Raw genomic sequence first — 20,657 nt, forward strand, 5'->3', positions numbered from 1 at the left:
GGATGCTTAGGTGCATAATTTCCAGTGAGACTTTCTGGTTAGTTTATTAATACCTTGGAGTGACTAATGTTTTCGTAAAAGGCAATGGATGCCTCTTCCCTTGTGATTATTAAATTCTGGTTTCAGATCAAGTGTGCACGAAGCTCACAATATGTGCTTCTGTGGGTGATTTGCTTTATTTGCCAGATTGCATATACATAACTATGGACAATTTATTTTATGTGACGGGGAAGCCTAAATGTCCAGTGATAAGTGTCCAAATCACATCAAAATACAGAGAGGGAAATAAGGCATCATTGGGGGAAAGATTTGTGGCATGTAAAATAGTACGAACTAATGGCACAATCCCGTGGATGTTCACTGTGAAAGGAAGTCCCACTGTGCGCAATGGGCTTGCTTCCAGGTAAGTGTCTTGATGGCAGTTTTAGGGGCCTACTTTTGAGTAAGCATGCTTTGAGTTAGGCCCATTGAAATCAATGAGATTTCAGATTTCAGTGGGCCTACTGTAGGCATGACTAAGTCTGAAAACCAACCTGTATTATTTCCTTTAAATGCAAAATGTATTCAGGGGTAATCAATTAATTGAACAATTGATGAAAGCTCAATCAATGAAGGCTTTTTTATATATAGTTTTGATGATAACCCCTACTGCAAAAAAATACAAAAACCAGCACTGCTTGTTTGGTGGGGTGGAGGGCCTCCATATCTCTGAATTTGGGAAAGAGTGCTGATGGGATTTTTTATTGGACAGGTCATTGATCATAATTATGTTTGTTAAAGTAAGAAGTTAACTGATCTTGAAAAGAGAGTTATGAACAGCCTAGCTGTGGTCATGGAAACCAGCAGGAGCCGACTGCCTTAAACAGAAGAGGAAAATCAAATACTTAAAACAGGCACAGAGGCTGGTGTTATCTGATATGGAGGAAAACCAGGGTTATGCCTAGTCCATCTTTTGAATAGAAGCCTCCCTGTGCACTCGTTCTTGTGCAGCCTTTGTGTTTGGAAAATCTTAGTGGTTCCAAAGGTCTGATGAGCAAAGAACATGTCCTTTTACTCTGGAAATACATTTTAGTGAGATTTGTTCCTTCTTGTAGCATGATGTCGATTAGCTTCTTAAGAGGGACATAATTGTTTCCCTTTTTTAAATTACCTTTTTATGACTTAAAATTTTGATTTTCCGGGTGAGATGAAGGTATTCTATTTTTAAGCTTGAGAAGTACAAGAGAGTTAGAGCTGATTCACGGAACCATATCAAAATGTTGGTGCTGCAGGTCTTGGAAGTGTTGTGTCTGCAGTAGTTACTCACCTGACTCAGTCGAAGTACTTCTTCAATGAAAGGCTGTAGCTTGGTGGAAGAGCATCTGTTTTTCCTGCAAAAGGCCCCCAACTCAATATCTGACATCTCCAGTTAGGGCTGGGAATGTCCTCTCCCTGAAACTTTGGAGATCCAGTCATCTGCCGGGAAGCTAGAGTCGTGACTCCACTCAACCCAACAGTCAGGGTGCTGTCAGCAGACTCTGGCCGATTCCCAGGAAAGCAGTGAGATAGAGAAACAGCAAGCTTTTTCAGTTCTGTTTATTAATACAATTTACAGAGACAAATTCCAGATACACTGTAGAGCCTAATGTCACCACAAGTGAAGCTGCCCCCCCTTCTTCTCCTTGACTTCCCTATTCATCTGTCTCCTTCTGCCTCCGATGGTGGTTGGTACATGACAGTTGCCTCTGAGCTCTCTGTTCTGCTATTCTCAGCGAATGCCTGGCTTTGGGTAAGGGTATGAGTTCTGGGATGCTCTCCAGTGACAGCATCTCATTCAACTGCTGCTCAGGCTCTGCCTGCTGAACACTTTCAAGTTCCTCTTCCTCCTCCTCTCCCATTATTTCCCAACTTTTGCCCTCATCTCCCTCTGAGGTGTGCCCCATGCCAAATAACTCCTGGAGGTCTACACTATCTGCCCCTTCCTCCTCTCTAGGTCTCTACCACTGTTCCTCATCTACCCAGTCCCTGACACCAGCAAACAGCTTCCGACAGTTACATACTGGGAGAATAACGAAGGCTTAATGTTTTGATCTGGTCTTCAAGACTGCATGCAAAAAGCATGTTGAGTGCAAAAAAGCACAAGAAATTTTATGTGGACTTTTAAAAAGGGGGGGTCACAAACTGATGCGGAAATAGGGTGAGCTATACACTGAAGGATGCGGGTGGCCCTGTGGTCTAAACCACAGAGCCTAGGGCTTGCTGATCAGCAGGTTGGTGGTTCGAATCCCTGCGACGGGGTGAGCTCCCATTGTTCGGTCCCAGCTTATTCCCACGTAGCAGTTCGAAAGCACCTCAAAGTGCAAGTAGATAAATAGGTACCGCTCCAGCGGGAAGGTAAACGGTGTTTCTGTGCGCTGCTCTGGTTCACCAGAAGCGGCTTAGTCATGCTGGCCACATGACCCGGAAGCCTTCTACGGACAAACGCCGGCTCCCTTGGCCTATAGAGCAAGATGAGTGCCGCAACCCCAGAGTCGTCCATGACTGGACCTAACGGTCAGGGGTACCTTTACCTTTATACTGAAGTTTGGGAAATAAGGAAACTGAAGGAAAACGAAATTGACAGGTGCATCCATCTCTATTTTGGAGCTCTTCTGGTTTCCTGGACAGCCTTCTATTCTTCCTTTAATTCTTTACCAGCTTCAACAGCTGCTAAAAGCTCTCATAGAATAGAAAAAAACAGGCTTCTTTGATCAAATGACTGTTCTCATAAGATGGCTGAAACTCTGTTCATGTTCCCCCCATCCCAGCAAGCTAGCCTGCCAATGGATACCATTCACCCCATGGGGGCAGGGCATCCTCTGGGAAGTATGAGACCCCCCCCCCCCCCATGACCACCAGTAACATCTGAATTGGTCTTGAGTCTCTGGTGTTGCATTCTGTGAAGTTACTCACAATTAAGTAGATTCAGTTCTTACCATCTGGCTGAACATAAATGCACAGTGCATTATTCTATGATTACCTTTTTAACTAGCAAATGCTCATATTCTCTCTCTCTCTCTTTCACTACACCACTGCATGGAAATGTCTTTTGTCGGAAGGAAATATGTTCAGTGAAGATAGTGTAATGGAATAAACCTAATTAGTCTTCTGTAAAGTTAATTGTAGCTCTATTACTTGTTTACTTGGTTTTCTGTACAATGAGTGCATGGCTTGAAACAGGGGAAAGGATAAATGCATTGTACTGTAAATATGCATTTCATTTGCAGAGTATACAAGTCACTGTAGCAATACTTTGAAGTTAATGAACCTTCTCGGTTCATTACAGATAAAAATATTACAAACCCCCCACTCTTCTCAGTGTGGTATGAATGAAATGTCAGTTATGTAAACAACTCCTGAATTCCATTGGTAGATTTTTTATTTTTTTTAAGTGTGTGTTGAAAGCATCAGTGACTTTGCTTTATTCCTTTGGTATGCTGCTGAGTTTTCTTCTCAAATTTGTGGGATATATTGAATAACCAGTGAACTCTGACTCCGGCAAAAAATCCCCAAATGCTTTTTAATTAGGTCTCCGGATTTCCTTTAATGAAGATTTAAGTACTTTCTTTTTCATCATACCACTGCAGTTCGCTCTCCTTCGCAGCAACTGTGGAATTATAATGATTTATTAATTAAAAACTCAATATCGGGCTAAGTGTTGTTGTTGTATCAGTAAATTAGGTTGGACTTTCAAAGAGCCTTCCGTGCCATATCAGATTGCAACAAAACGGTTTTGGACTTGGACCTAGGAAGGAATCGAGGACTTGGATAAAACAGCCAGCCAGGAATACTACCAAGAGCTGTTTTCCTGTAATGGTCGAGAAGCAGAATGAACTGCGGAGGGATCATCTAGTTACTTTGAGGCTTCCTTCCCGTACCCCCTGCCTGGAGTGTGCAATAGCTGCAAATTGCATTTTAACTTGGGAATCGGGGCTCGCCACAAAACCGAATGACATGCACAGTACGCACCATGCGTAATGATAAAATAAATACAAAGTGACTGCAGGAGAAGCAGAAGCGAGCCTTTTTATGAGGCGTGCTCGCCTCTAAATTCAGTCTCTGCAGCAATATCTAGGAAATGGGAACACATTAGAAAAGAGAGAGATGAAATTGCAGGCTAGACGTTTGAGGAAGTTTTAATGAGACTGTAAAATATTATGATAAGCTATTGTTTAAAATATACTCAGCACCGGTCATTCCAGTATCAAAAGAGATAAAAAGTTACAGAGGCAAAGAGTGGCACAATTAGAAAGCAGACAGGGAGTAAGTGGTGCCTTGATCAAAAGCAGCGGCAACGACCGAGGCTGCTGGAAAGGCACAATAGTTGGCAAAGGGGTCTCTTTGCACATTCTGCAAAAGGATAGCAAAGCAGGAGGCTGAGTGACCTGAGGAGGTAGGAACTGGACCCCTTCAAACACTGAAACCCTTAGAACAGTGTTTCTCAACCTGTGGGTCCCCAGATGTTGTTGGACTACAACTCCCATCATTCCTAGCCAGCACAACCAGTGGTCAGGGATGATGGAAGTTGTAGTCCAACAACATCTGGGGACCCACAGGTTGAGAACCGCTGCCTTAGAGGGTGCGGTCATGACCATTGGTGTTATATGTTCCAACCAACCTGCCCCAGTCGGGCTGCTGAATTTTGTGTCATCTGCCCTTTCCGAATAGTCTCCATAGGCAGCCCAATGTATAACGCATTACAGTAGTCCAAGCTACTAAGTCACCAGTCCTTTTCTCTCTCTCAAGAAGAGCCCACGACTCAACATTGAGAACTCAGTACGTGTGAGGCTTCATTTAGAAGACTTCTGTGTGAACTGGTTCATAAGCTAAGTCAAGAATGGGCATCCTGTGACTTTCCAGATATTGTTGGTTGCCTACTCTCGCCAGTCCCAACCAGTGTGGCTAAGGAATGGCCAGAGGTCAATAGGACCAGTGCTGAGGGGTGATAGGAGCTGTAGCCTAACAACATCAAGGAGGCCAAAGGGAGATCTAAGGGTTGTATCTAATGCCATGTGTGCAAAATTCTAATAGGACTTCCCCTGTCCCCCAACCCTCTGGAGCACATTTTGAGGGGGCAAGGGAGGGGAGGGGAGAGGTAAGTTTCATTGCACAAGTGGAAGTCTTTTGGACTAGCAGAGCAGCAATGTTGAATACAACCCAGTGCATTTTCTCTAGCTCTAATTATGTCAAAAGAAGTGAAGGAATGTGTGCTACCTAGCCTGAGGATTGGGTGCTATTGGTGCTTATTTTATCCAATCATTGTTATATTCCTCCATGTTGATCCTGGTAGATCATTTAGTTTTGAGAGTCATCTCAAAATCTAAATTTGAAAGCCCAGTCATCCTTCCTTAAGGTATTTCCTTCAGAGCCAACGCAGACATTCACCTAATAGGGAAAAGAGATTGCCTCATTACAAATGACTTGCTGCTTGGAATTCCTGTGGCCAACAGTCTTCGGCAGGGCACAGAAGTATGGGCTGTGAATCCAGAATAGGCATCCCTGCTCACTTCATTCCAACAGTGGGTGCTGTTTGCGTTACATAGGTAGTTAAGTGGAGCAGGAGGGCTGACCCAATATGGGTAAACAATTTCTCTTCCAAAATAGCGACAGTGAAGGGCTCTGTCACATTTTCAGCCTCCAGCTATCTGACATTGCGTGCATGAGATGAAATTCATCCTTATCTCTAAAAACCTGCCACCCTTCCCAGTGAATGATACATTGTTTATTGCACATGCAACAGAGAAGAAGCCTTGTTCTTAGAAGAAAAATGGCTCCCTGAAAAGTGAATTCATATTTCCCCCTCTTCCCATTCTTTCCTCTCTTTCTTTCCTCTACATTTTTGTCATTCTGCATCTTGTTGCCCTGCTCTTTTCTCCCTTACCCCTTTGCCTACCCTCCTTCTTTAGGAGCATAGATGCCTGCCTTGTAGGATTTGCCCATCAAGCTCTGTGTTGTCTACACTAACTGGCAGCAGCTCTCCAGGGTTTCAGACAGCTGACAAATTCCCTACCCTCCTTGGAGATGCTGGGGATTGAACCTGCGACCTTCTGCATGCAAGGCACAAGCTCTACAGCTGTGCTCGGGCTCTTCCTCAATTCTCTGTTTTGCCTTTGGATTTTTTCTTTAGTGAGCTCTCCTCTCTCCACCACCTGTTCTGTCTTTATTTACTTGACCTTCTTCCTCAACCCTTTGCTATTACCGTATTTTTCGCTCTATAAGACACATTTTCCCCCTCCTAAAAAGTAAGGGGAAATGTGTGTGTGTCTTATGGAGCAAATGCAGGCTCTGTGGCTTCAGCGAAAGCAACACGACGCCTCCGGAGCACAGCGTTGCTTTCGCTAAAGCCAGGATAGCAAGAGGGATCGTGCGTACCGATCTCTCTCCTGGCTTCGCTTCGCTGGAGAGGTGCTGCGCAACTTTCCCTCTCTGTGCAGCGCCCCTTCAGCGAAGCAGGAGGAGAAACAGAAGGGGCTCCGTTTCTCCTGCCACTTTGCTGAAGGGGCGCTGCACAGAGAGGGAGATAATATTTTTTTCTTGTTCTCCTCCTCTAAAACTAGGTACATCTTATATAGCGAAAAATATGGTATTTCAAGTTAAATCCATTTCCCTCACCCCCTCAGACTTCCCCAACTGATCTGAATTGCTTTGAGACATCATTGTAAATTCTGTTAAATACAGCCACAGGCATTTGTCCTTTCTTTTATCACTGGGGCAGGGAGAATGATTTTTTTTTTTCCAAATGCATTTTTTAAAAATCCTCCAAAAAGATTTTCTTCCTGCTTTCTGGGCCTCTCTTTATCTTCCATTGATGCCACTCCAAAGAGACAGGAAACAGAATGAAGTGTGATGAGGTAAAGGTAAAGGGACCCCTGACCATTAGGTCCAGTCGTGACCGACTCTGGGGTTGCAGCGCTTATCTCGCTTTATTGGCCAAGGGAGCCGGCGTACAGCTTCTGGGTCTTGTGGCCAGCATGACTAAGCTGCTTCTGGCGAACCAGAGCAGCGCACGGAAATGCCGTTTACCTTCCTGCCAGCGTGGTACCTATTTATCTACTTGCACTTCGATGTGCTTTCAAACTGCTAGGTTGGCAGGAGCAGGGACCGAGCAACGGAAGCTCACCCCGTCACGGGGATTCGAACTGCTGACCTTCTGATCAGCAAGCCCTAGACTCTGTGGTTTAACCCACAGCGCACCCACGTCCCAATGAGGTACTTTGTCCCTAACACAAACAAGCAAACCCTTAAGACCTGAAGCACAAGTGGAAGGTAAAGATAAGGTAAGGGCCATGTCTCAGTGCTTTGCAGCATTATTATTAAACAATATACCTCCCTATTGTATACCTCCCTATACATAATAAAAACAAAAACAACCCAATAATCTGGTCAAAGAGGAACGTTTTTGCCTGGCGCCTAGAGGTGTATAATGAAGGCGCCAGGCAAACCTCCGTGGGGAGAGCATTCCACAAATGGGGAGCCACTGCAGAGAAGACCCTTGCTCATGTTGACATCCTCCAGACCTCTCCAGCATACCCTCCAACATTTCTCTGATGAAATTAGGGGTGTCCTATTCCATAACAATGTTCTTAATAATAATTTTACTATTTATACCCCATACATCTTACTGGGTTGCCCCAGCCACTCTGGGCAGCTTCCAACATATATAAAAGCATAATAAAACATTATAAAACTTCCCTATACAGGGCTGCCTTCAGATGGCTGGGGGGTCAAATAACTCAGTACCCTCCAAACATTTACCTGATGACAATAGGGACATCCTAAGGAAAAGTGGGACATTCCAGGATCAAATCAGAACCCGGGACGGCTTTTGTAAATCTGGGACTGTCCCTGGAATATAGGGACATGTGGATGGTCTGCTCCAGGAAGTAGAAAAAACATATCTGAAGAGAAGGACAACACTGGTGAGTAACAACAATACCCAGCTAGAGAGACAATTGTTTTGATTCAGCAGAATCCATATCCCTGTGTTCCTGTGTTGGAGGAAGTACATAGCCACCTAAGAAGCAAAAGGCAGCTCAGCAGAAGATCTCCTCCAGAAAATACTTGGAAAAGCAAGCAAGAAAACCTGACAGACAAGAAAACCTCTCAGTGTGCAGGACAAGAGTAGCCTTATCTTTTGTAAAGATCACAAACATGTGAGCCAGGTATAAGCCCTGCGGGTGAATGTGAAAAGCCACAACGTTGTTCTGTAAATTACATCCCCATTCTTTTTCCAGGAAAGTTCGGGTCAATTAAAACTTCAGCAGTGAATGGCCAATGAAACGCCAACATAGCAGCTGTGTTTTTGAGTGCCTAGTCTGTGAATGGCAGATGGTTTTGTATGTGTTTTCCAGCTCTGTAAAGGTTTGCGGAAGCTCCCATAGATTCCAGCGAATGGTAGACCCAGTGTTACAGCATTTGTAATGTGGAAGCAAAGCAATACAGGCTGGATCAGACCTGGAAGGAAGACCACTGGGATATAAGCCATTGATAAAGGAATAACGAGATGGATATACATCTAATAAATAGATCTCAAAGCTTCTTTTTTAAAAAAAGAAAAAGAAATTCGTTGTAAAATATGCAACAACCTTGCACATAATGTAAAATTCCAGAGTGGATACTTGGTTGTAGCAAGTCCAGTTAAAGACGAAGGAACACTTTGTGTAGTATAAACTTTTGCATCAGAATAGCATGGGGGTTTTTTTTTTTGCTTTCACACATTGCTGCTTTCGGATTGTGACCCATAAATACCACTGTTCCCTAAAGTACAGTAGAATGCACAGGTGAAGGTGATTACTTTTAAACACCAAGACTTCTTTATGAGCACTAATGATTGCAAAAGGTTTTCAGTGATACCTCCCCACCCGCTCCATTTGGGTTTGGGTTTAGTAAACCAAGTAATTTTACCAATATATTGGGCAGGGTGCAAGATATATATTTTTTGTTTTAGTTTAGTTTTGTATTTGACAACCCTGCCATGCTTCTGTCGTCATCATCATCAGGAGCTCATTAGGTTTTCCAAATGTCTCACAAGATTCCCTGTCCCCTTTTCCCAGGGCGTCCCCAAATACTCTACCCCTTCAGTTCCCTGGCTTAGCCTAGTGACAGCCATTACAGCAACAAAAATGAGGGTAGTGGAGAGGAAGATCTGAAGGTCTTGGAGGCCTCCCTCCCTGGCCTGTAGAAAACTATGTTCCCAAGAGTCTCTTGCACTTAAATTGCCCAATCACTTCAGTCTCCCAATCTCCTTCTTTCATACCACTGTCCTCACTGATACAGCAACTGAGTGGAATGAGGGCAACAGGACGGGGTTGGTGGGTCCCGTGGCTCAGAGTATTATCCAGCCTAGAAAAGAACTCTTGGAGGGCACTCAGTATGTCTGAGCAGTGCAAGCTGAGCAAGTTCGAATCCCATCCATCAACCCCACATTCAGGAGTTATCTCTTGTTCCATCGCTCTGACTCTCAAAAACTCTTGATGTAATAGATGGAACCAGCAGCATTCATTATTTACAGACCTGGAACCTTTATCCACACACCTCGCTTGCTGTTTGTTTCTCCCTGCCATTTCCCTCCTGTTTCTCGACAATTAAGAACTTTTTTAAAAATGGATTATCTGCTTTGCTAAAGTTACTAATGGATAAAGTAACGCCATTCTTGGCAATCAGGCAATCTCTGATGGGTTTGATTGTAAACACTGGTCACATTTGGGAGCAAATTTTTAGATGCTCCTCGAGTCCTTATAGATCAGCTTATTTCAAGTTAATCAGTCGATACCCAATTAAGGAAGAGAGAAAGATGGGAGAGGAAAGAAATCAGCGAAGACTGTTTCAGTCTGGTAATTACAATTTGAATCTGATATTAAGTTTCATAATGAGTCTTTGCAAAGTATGGTAGAAGCTTACTTTCCCAAGAATGCCTCATCTCAGAATACAGCAAGAACAGGTGGTGATATCTGACAGTCCTTTTTTATGGCTAAAGTTAGAATATAGGTAAGGTTTATGTTTTATATTTTTAAAATATTTTGGACACGAAGCACATACATTTCTGTATTGAAGTAGCTCAAAATAGCTTGGAAGGAGAGTGGAAATAAAGTCTAGGCTTCAATTGGTGCATCCATTTCTATTATGACGCTCTACTGCAATAGTGATCTGATGAAGGGATATCCCAAGGTTAAGCCACCCAAAAGTTAAAATCATTAATCAAACCTTAAAATGTAGAACTTAGATAAGAAGATGAGAAGTGAGCAGCTCACTAAGAAAGTACTTGTCCCTCTAGGTGTTTATTTGCATCAAAGGTAGCCAGCATGACAACCTACAAATGTTGTTGGACTACAGTTTCAATGAGCCCTGACTATTGACAATACTTCCTGGGGTTGATGAGAATTTTAGTCCACAAGATATGGAAGACATCAGGCTTGGCTATTCCTGGTTTACATTGTTCATCAAGCTATGCCCATTTACTACCAGCAGCTGCTACCCACACTAATTGGGCCTACTGGTATTAGTATTCAATTGATTGGGTCTTATATTCACTCTATGGCACACCTACCTGATACCTGTGGCATTCCTTGGTCTTTGGGGTGCACTGTGGTTGGGAGTGGAGATCTGTCCTCTGTTCATAATTGTAGGTATTCATACCTACCCACTTCATATATTTGACATAGTGGGATGTGGCCCACAAAATCTTGTGTAACATTATGGGTTGCATCCAACTAATAATAATAGTAATAGTAATAATAATTTATTTCTTATATCCTGCTCATCTGACTGGGCTGCCCCAGCTACTCTGGACTTCCAACAACAATACAGGAAAACAATAGCAGCAGCAGCAACAACAACAACAGCAACAAACATTAAAAGCTTGCCAAAACAGTGCTGCCTTCAGATGTCTACAAAAAAATTATATAGTTGTCTAACTCTTTGACATCTGCCAGGAGGGCATTTCACAGGGTGGGTGCCACTACTGAGAAAGCGCTCTACCTGGTTCCCTGTAACTTCACATCTCACAATGAGGGAACCACCAGAAGGCCCTTGGAGCTAGACCTCAGTATCTGGGCTGAATGATGAGGGCGGAAATGGTCCTTCAGGTATACAGGTATAAGTTGTATTCAAAGCAGACCCACTGAAATCAATGGACTTAAACTTTGTTGTTGTTTAGTCGTTTAGTCGTGTCCGACTCTTCGTGACCCCATGGACCAGAGCACGCCAGGCACTCCTGTCTTCCACTGCCTCCCGCAGTTTGGTCAGACTCATGTTTGTAGCTTCCAGAACACTGTCTTACCTTTACCTATCAGATTCAGAGTTTTTGTAAGTGATGTCAAGCACTTAAACTTAGGCATGTCCATTAATTTAATGGGTCTACTCTGAGTAGAAGTAAAATTGAATGCAACCCTATCTATGTATTATATTAACACAAGATTTGTCATTGCTTTCTTCATGCAGAAAAGGTGTATAGACTCCAGCACACCCACAACAATTGTAGGAATGCTTCTCTTGATTCGGATTAGTGAAAATTAACCAGTGCTCTCTCCCCATGCAAATCTGATTTCACTATTGCTGTATGGCAGAGATCTCAGAGCCACACAGTGATGCAGTGATAACAGCTACCTTTCAGAAAATGCTTTTAACTCGGGCACAGAGAAAGCAATTGGGTACTGTCTGGTTTGTCCTTTAAAGGCAATCTTACAGGGATTTCTTTTTAAAAAAGGGGGGGAGCAGAATTACAAGAGTAATCCATTCTATAATTAAGTTACAAATAACTGTGAAGACTTTACCAGTGTTTTGGAAAGACCTCATTGGGTTACAGTTTTCAGAATTCAGTCTGCAGTCTGAAGGAAGGAACAGAATGCCTTCATTCTCCTATTGAATATATGGGCTAGGGTTTTGCAGAGATAGAGAGTTCTGCGAAGAAATCCCCAGTGGAAGGGATTAGGTGTCATTATGCCTGAGGAACAGTAGCATTCACAGCCGAAATAAAATCAAATCAATGACGGTTCATTTTGCAAAGTACTCTGCTCCCCGGTCCATCTCTAGACCTGACTCAGTGGTGTACTCTTGAAGGCACGTCATCAAAGCTGCAGCGTTTTTCTTGATCCCAGCACATGGGAATAGCGACCTTCTGACGTAGCTCTGAAAGCAAAGGCAGATTGTTTCATCTCTCCAGTATCTTGAGTCTTGGGTTTGCTTTTGTTTCCAAGTGCCACTCTCATTCAATGCATATTGCTTTCCTTTGAGGATGCATTGGAGGAGGGGGTTTGAGAACCACTTACAAAACTGTGTTTAATCAAACGGAATGCTTTTCACATGAAAGAAACAACGTGCTTTCTTGGCCCCTTCCTCCTCCCCCCACCTCCCGCCCCCAAACAGTCAAGCAACACTGTCAAGAGTCTCTTACAGCTGTTGCTGAGCTAGATGATTTCAAACTTCCTGTTGGGGGGCACATCTGAATGTTTTCACATCTAAAAAAGACCTTACAGAGAGAGAAAGCTGGCATATCAAGTAGAAGGCTAGGAGAGAAAAGTCTGCCTGACATATGTTTTCTGCCAGTGTGGTGTAGTGGTTAAAAGCAGTGGACTCATAATCTGGTGAACCGGGTTCGCTTCCCCGCTCCTCCACATGCAGCTGCTGGGTGACTTCAGGCTAGTCACACTTCTCTGAAGTCTCTCAGCCCCACTCACCTCACAGAGTGTTTGTTGTGGGGGAGGAAGGGAAAGGAGATTGTTAGCCACTTTGAGACTCCTTAAAGGTAAAGGGACCCCTGACCATTAAGTTCAGTCGCGGACAACTCTGGGGTTGTGGCGCTCATCTCGCTTTATTTTTTATATATATAATTATATTTTATTAATTTTCCATCAAAAGAAAATACAAATCACACCACATTACAACTTCTATAATTTTTTCCATTTTTGACTTCCTTCAGCCTCTCTGCCAATCATCTGAATTATATCTTCTTTAATTACACATTTCCAAATTTTGCTGTTGCCTTTATGCCTACCCCCCACTTCTATTTTCCCTTTTTACAATATTTCTTACGTTATTACAAAGCTTCTTTAAATGCCACTAACGTTATTCCATTATCACTTATACACTCCCAATACTCAACTAACTTTCCCCAGTCCTCAATGAACTTTTGATCTCGTAGATATCTGATCTTCCCAGTCAGTTTATCAAGTTCTGCATAGTCCATCAGCTTCATTCTCCACTCCTCCAGCGTTGGTATTTGTTCTTGTTTCCATTTCTGGGCCAGTAATATTCTTGCCGCAGTTACTGCATATTGGAAAAGTTTATGATCCTTTCTATTTATCTCATTTCCGACAATTCCTAAGAGAAAGGCCTCTGGTTTCTTAACAAATGTATATTTCAACATTTTTTTCAGTTCATTATATATCAACTCCCAGAAGCTTTTCACTTTTTTACATTCCCACCACATATGGTAAAATGTACCATCCTTTTCTTTACATTTCCAACACTTCTTACATGTTTTATACATTTTTGCTAGTTTTACTGGTGTAATATACCATCTATATATCATTTTCATAACATTTTCCTTTAATGCAGTGCATGCAGTAAATTTAATACTTTCATTCCATAGTTTTATCCAATCATTAAATTGTATATTATGACCAATGTCTCTGGCCCATTGTATCATAACTGATTTGACTTCTTCATCCTTTGTATGCCATTCCAACAATATCTTATACATTTTGGATAGAATTTTATATTCATTATTTATTATTTCTAATTGAAATTTAGAATCTTTCACTACATATCCATGTTCTTTAAGATCTTTTTTAAACATTTCATTTATTTGAAAATAATGCAACCAGTCATATACCAACTCTTTTACTTCTTCATAGGGTTTCATTTTCCATTTCCCCCCTTCTTTAACAATCAAATTTCCATATGTAATCCAATTCTTTCTCATATTAATTTTTTTAACACTCATAACCTCTAATGGAGACAACCAGTGTGGAGTTTTTGGTTCAAGTAGGTTTTTATACCTATCCCATATTTCTATCAACGATCTTCGGAAAATGTGGTTCTCAAAACCTTTATGGATTTTCTTATTTTCAGCCCATAGATACGTGTGCCATCCAAATCTGTTATCAAATCCTTCTATGTCTAGCAACTCTGTGTTTTCTAATTTTATCCATTCCTTTAACCAACAGAGACATGAGGCTTCATAGTACAGTTTCAAGTCTGGCAAGGCGAAGCCTCCTCTTTCTTTAGCGTCAGTTAATAACTTAAACTGAATTCTTGGCTTCTTACCCTGCCAGATATACCTTGAAATCACTCTTTGCCATTCTTTAAAAGTCCCAGTCCCCTTGATTATTGGAATCGTTTGAAATAGAAATAATAACTTTGGTAAAGGGACCCCTGACCATTAGGTCCAGTCGTGATCAACTCTGGGGTTGTGGCGCTCATCTCGCTTTATTGGCCGAGGGAGCCGGCGTACTGCTTCCGGGTCATGTGGCCAGCATGACTAAGCAGCTTCTGGCGAACCAGAGCAGTGCACGGAAATACCATTTACCTTCCCACCGGAGTAGTACCTATTTATCTACTTGTACTTTGACGTGCTTTCGAACTGCTAGGTTGGCAGGAGCAGGGACCGAGCAATGGGAGCTCACCCCATCACGGGGATTCGAGCCACCAACCTTCTGATCGGCAAGCCCCAGGCTCTGTGATTTAACCCACAGCGCCACCCGTGTCCCTTGAGACTCCTTAGGGTAGTGATAAAGCAGGATATCAAATCCTAACTCCTCCTCCTCCTCCTCCTCCTCTTCTTCTTCTTCTTCTTCTTCTTCTTCTTGTGGGATAACTTTGGGAGAAGAAGAGGCTAAAGAGTAAACCCTGCACACGATTGGATGGTGCCTTGGATGCCTCCAACCAGCAACTCCTGCAACCAAACTGTGCCAAAATATTGTTCTGCTTTCCTTTGGACCACAACAGTGAGGCTGAGAGGAGGGTCTTGTTGTCCAGGGGTCTTGTTGTCTGGGCAGCCCAGGAGTCCCATATACGGTGCCCAGGCTTGTGCCCTGTGGAGGTCACTTTGGTGCTGCTAATGCAGTGGTTTGATTTCACCCCCCAAGATCTACTTCATTATCTGATGAGACAGGCAGATGCCAACAACACACCATCACATACTGAGAGCAGACTTTAATTGAGACCTACCTGAGAACTCTGGGTATAGGGCGGTATATAAATTCTAATAATAATAATTGACAGCATGTGCACATGGGGAGAGCAGCAGTTGTCCATGTGTGTCTACAGCATGTCTGTGCAATGAAACAAACGTGTCAGAACCCATAAGGCATGAAGAGTGTGTACACGGCGAATACATGCCAGTTTCCGCTCAGTGATACTTGTGTGTCTTGTGCGAAGACTGAATGAATGTGTGAAGAATGAATACAAAGCAAAACTAATTCTTCCCTCGCTGTAGGGTAAAAATGGATGTAAGGGAAGGTGAGAAAGTCAGCAAGCAATATAGTAGCTGAATAGCTTTTCAGAACTTCCAAATGATTGCTTTATTGCACAATAAATGTACAGTTGTTGTTTGTGGCAGAACAGTTTCGAGGAAACCTTTTCACTGCACTCAAAAGCACAATGTTTTATTGCCAAGGAAAAGCAAATTTCCCCCCAGCTAGTACTTACATTGAGCTGGTGTGGGAGGTGGAATGAGTGAGGGTGTCACAAGCACCAGTTGGACAACTCATGTGCCATCGCCCTTGACAACATTACACCTTTCTTTCTACCTGTGTTATTATCCAGCAGGAATGCTTTGCCATTTTATGAACTACTTTTTTTCCCTTTTATCAATGCAATTCTTGAAAGCCATTCACTTTTCATTTTAAGAGGAAAAAAGGAGAAGAAAGCTGACTTATACCTCACCCCCCCACCGGCCACTGCTCCTTAAGGGATGCGGGTGGCGCTGTGGTCTAAACCACTGAGCTTCTTGGGCTTGCTGATCAGAAGGTCAGCAGTTTGAATCCGTGTGACAGGGTGAGCTCCCGTTGCACTGTTCCAGCTCCTGCCAACATAGCAGTTCAAAAGCACACCAGTGCAAGTAGATAAATAGGTACCGCTCCGGCGGGAAGGTAAATGGCATTTCCGTGCACTCTGGCTTTGTGTTGCACCCGAAGCGGCTTAGTCATGCTGGCCATGTGACCCAGAAAGCTTTCTGTGGACAAACGCCGGCTCCCTCGGCCTAAAGTGAGATGAGTGCCACACCCCATAGTCACCTTTGACTGGACTTTACCATCCAGGGGTCTTTTACCTTTACCATGTGGCTCATATAAACAATTAAAAGCATAAAATGCTGCTAAAACATTGTAATTACAAAGCTAAGAAAAAAGAAGCAGTCTATAAACACTAGCCCAGTAATTCAAGGGTGTCTCATCCCTGCACATTAGAATAACGCAATCCAGCTGATACCCAGATATCTCTGTGAGGTAAACATGGATATGAATTGGCAGAAACGACTTGGGAAAGTGTTTTGCTGAGACGGAGCATTAAGGAGAGCTGGTGTTTTTTAGCCCATATATTCTGTCACTTGGGGTGGGGGAGCCAAGATTAGGATTATTCAGCAGACGTCAGAAAAACAAACGTTCCCAGAGGACCTCTGTAAACTGACAGTTTTCATTTTAAGTCATTCCTATCCTTTTATGGCTCCAACGAATGTATTACAACACCATAATGTACTGTACTTTGAAAATATCTGTGAGTCTGAGCGGGGAATTTAAGTTGATAGACCTTTGCTGCAACCTGAGAAATATGACAGTTTGCGGCTGGGAATCCACAGCAAGTCCCAGTCTCACCTCTGGCCTACAATATTAATGCTTGACTGTATTGCAGGCCTGCTTTAAGTTACTCTGTGTCAGCACAGCCCTCCAACCTGTAATAGGGATATGGCAGACTACTGTGGAGGGTTGTTGCAGATGCCTCTCTTAGTACAATGTTGTTGTGGTGGTGGTGGTGGTTGTTATCATTTATTAAATTTGTATATCGCCCTATACCTGCAGGTCTCAGGGAAGGTCACAGGATAATGACTGCACTCTTATCTCTGTGTATCTCTTGCCTGCCTCCCTCCCTCCCATTCCAGGTACACCATTCTGTATTTCCCTAATCTTCACATCTGGTTGTCAGTCATCCTGCCCTCAGCCTCAGTATCTCAACATTACGTTCGGAGTGGGGAAAGGTTCCCCCATTCCAGGGGTTTTTCACTATTAATTCTCCCAAACTGAAGAGTTTCCCAAAATCCCTGTTGTATGTGGGTGCTACACAAAGGCGGGCACTCTCCACTGAAGTTCATAAATAGAATATAAGTTTGGAAGTGAAACATAAACCATCTTGTAGAAATCCCACAGAGAGGTAATAACGGTAACAAGAAGAATATGAAAACAGAGGGGGGCAGAATAACGTTGAGTTGAAATTTTCAGGAGGGGACGTCCTAGGAACAGCACTGGAAACACTTTTTTTTATACACACACATATATTATGAAAAGTGTCTGGAAATATATGTATATATATTTCCCACCACTTCAAGCGGTCGTGGAGCTGCAGTCAGTGGCCCAGCAGCCACCATATTTTGCCATAATGCTTCACAATGTGACATTTGTACAAAAACAAAGATGGCGGACCCCACCATTGGCCAGCGGAAGGGGCCATCTTTTTCTCAACAATATTCCTACATTTAGCGTTGTTCCTAGCAACAAAGCATTGTGGGATAACGAGTCTGCTGCCAGGCTGTGAGTTGGAACTGTGCTGCCACTTGAAGCTTCTAGAAATTTTTTACAAGAAGATGCCAAAAGGAAGTTGCTTTCACTACTTTTTTTCTAGTTAACCCGATGCCCCTAAAAATCTACTGGTTTTCTTCTGGGGAATATTTTTTCTTAAAGTGCCTCTCATTTGTGGCCTAAAGATGGGGAAATAAAAGGGGGGAACCCTTCAGCATAATATTCAATCATCCAAGAGTCGCTTTCATGAGGTAAAGTTTGAAAAGCATCTGTTAAGCAGTTAAAACCCTGTTCTCAGAGAATAAAAAGCTTAAGTATAACAATGCAATCCTATACATGTCCACTAAGAAGAAATCCTCTTTTGAGTTCACTGGCACTTGTTTCCAGGCAAATGGATATAGGATTGCAGCCTAATTGGATTGGGAAAGAGTTTTACGGATAAAAGAGTATTGATGAATGAAATTCATCAATTCAGAGATGGAAATAGGATGAAATGAGCAATTCAACAGGGTTATCATAATGAAATGCTCCCTATAATTTGAAATATACGTTCAGAAGATGAGGAAATGAAGAAGGGGGCCAAACTCAGAAAAGCTTTAAAAGTACCAACTTCACAAACCCCCACCACTGTCTATTTAGATTAAAAGCACAGTAAATTCAGGATTCTGAGGTCATTGAGAGAGGAATTGGAGACTTGAGGTACCTGGACCTAATGGTCAGGGGTCCCTTTACCTAGCTGCAGCAAGTTGCTGAAAGGAGGCATACAAGACGCCATCCAACCACCTTAGGGACTCCACTCCAGATTTGTGTAGGGTTTACTCCTTAGCCTTTTCTTCCCCCAAAGATGTCCCACAAGGCAGCAGGTTTTTAAAATATATATATGTGTGTCCAGATGAATGTATTGCAGATAATTTCTTTTCCTCTTCATTGATAATCCTGCTTTAAGTTAGCCGACTTCTCAGTAACTTCCAGTTCAGGGACTTTGCACTTTTTATCACTTAATAATTGGATCAATTCATCTATCTCCTCTAGCACAAAAAAGGTTGATTTTAAATCAATTAGACACAGATCAATTCGCCCTTGCTCATTCTCCTGAGGCCCTGAAAAACACATTTATTGTAAGTCATTCATCAGATTCATTCCATCCATTATCTTGCTCCCAGTACGGCTTACACTTCCCCCCTGCCTCCTCAACTTTGGATTTACTTTAAGAGACATTTAAACATATGACCTCCTGACATTCGACTGTCTCCCTTGTGCCTTCTGGCTCATGAGAAAGGTCACGTGTCATTGCCCTGCAATCCTTGGGAGGAGGGTGTCAATGAATAGGGCCCTGTGACCATCCCTGGGACAGCGCTCTGATGTATGTAGTTCTGCAGGAGGCTCAATATACATGCATTCGACTGTCTCCCTTGTGCCTTCTGGCTCATGAGAAAGGTCACGTGTCATTGCCCTGCAATCCTTGGGAGGAGGGTGTCAATGAATAGGGCCCTGTGACCATCCCTGGGACAGCGCTCTGATGTATGTAGTTCTGCAGGAGGCTCAATATACATGCAAACGCAAAAGTGAACATTACAGTCAAAAGCAGTGATTGCTCATGTGTCAGCTTGCTGAAGCAGGGTGATCTCTGTTGTGGGTGGGTGGGTGGGAGGGAGGGAGGGAGGGTGGCAGAGCACCCACTGCCCCTTACAACAGAGAATCCATTGTTGTTGTTGTTGTTGTTGTTGTTGTTGTTGTTTAGTCGTTTAGTCGTGTCTGACTCTTCGTGACCCCATGGACCAGAGCACGCCAGGCACTCCTGTCTTCCACTGTCTCTCGCAATTTGGTCAAACTCATGCTGGTAGCTTCGAGAACACTGTCCAACCATCTCGTCCTCTGTCGTCCCCTTCTCCTTGTGCCCTCCATCTTTCCCAACATCAGGGTCTTTTCCAGGGAGTCTTCTCTTCTCATGAGGTGGCCAAAGTATTGGAGCCTCAGCTTCAGGATCTGTCCTTCAAGTGAACGCTCAAGGCTGATAGCTGCTACCATGAAGCACTGTGCAGATTAAAACAAAATACAATAGGAACAAATTAGGAAGGGTGCTTGAATTTCCAGAAGGGTGAGGGGTAAGGATGGATGAACCTCTCAATTTTGGTTTCTTTCAGTTTCCCTTTTCTTTCTTCCTTCCTTTCTTTCTTTCTTTCTTTCTTTCTTTCTTTCTTTCTTCTTTCGAGTGTTAAGTTCAGCTCTCCACATTTCTTCAATAGTTTGTGAATGTATTTTTTTTTAAAGTGGGCATTTCTCCCCATCTGCATGTTTTGATACACATTTCTTTCCTGACATACATATTTTTGCAAGCAAGTTCCCAGTACTGAATATATTTGTGTATGTTGTTTTATGCTAATGTACACGTTTATGCACACTTTCTCCTCCTCTAAGCATTTCTCTAAGCAACGCAATTTTGTTGGCAAACAGCATTGCAAAATTCATAAAAGTGCAAATTTCAAAGGCTGGCTGTGTTTTGGTTCACATGCTGTTTGGGGAAGTGTGAATTAGGTAGATTCGCCTTTGAACACAAACTTCTTCTTTTCTTAAAGACTTTTGTTGACATTTTTTCATACGAATAGTTTTACAGACTTGCATAAAGGCATAATACAGTAGTAATACCAGTGGTTGAACGTAAGAGGATGGGGGACAGCAAGGAAACAGGAAAATTATGAAATGTGCAATGCAAGCTTAACACCACAATTGTTAATAAAATATGCAAAGGAAGGGAAGAAAGGTAGTTAAATTTTCTATAAAGACCTCTCCATATGTTTACCTGGAAAACTGGGCTTTTAGTGGGCTTTGCATCTGAGCTAACATAGGAGAAGAATTTATGCCATGCTGAATAACAGTGATCTATTATTGTCTAACCTCTAAGGATTCTCC

General features: G+C 42.8%; 1 protein-coding gene across 4 annotated transcripts in view; it reads left to right on the top strand.

The window, feature by feature from the left end:
• The window catches only part of B3GALT1 (beta-1,3-galactosyltransferase 1), a 325,648-nt gene that overhangs the window by 219,678 nt on the left and 85,313 nt on the right, over positions 1–20,657 (top strand). The gene's annotated exons all lie outside the window — the stretch shown is intronic.

The sequence above is a fragment of the Podarcis erhardii genome (assembly GCF_964252035.2).
Source record: "Podarcis erhardii genome assembly, chromosome: 1".
Lineage (NCBI taxonomy): Eukaryota > Metazoa > Chordata > Lepidosauria > Squamata > Lacertidae > Podarcis > Podarcis erhardii.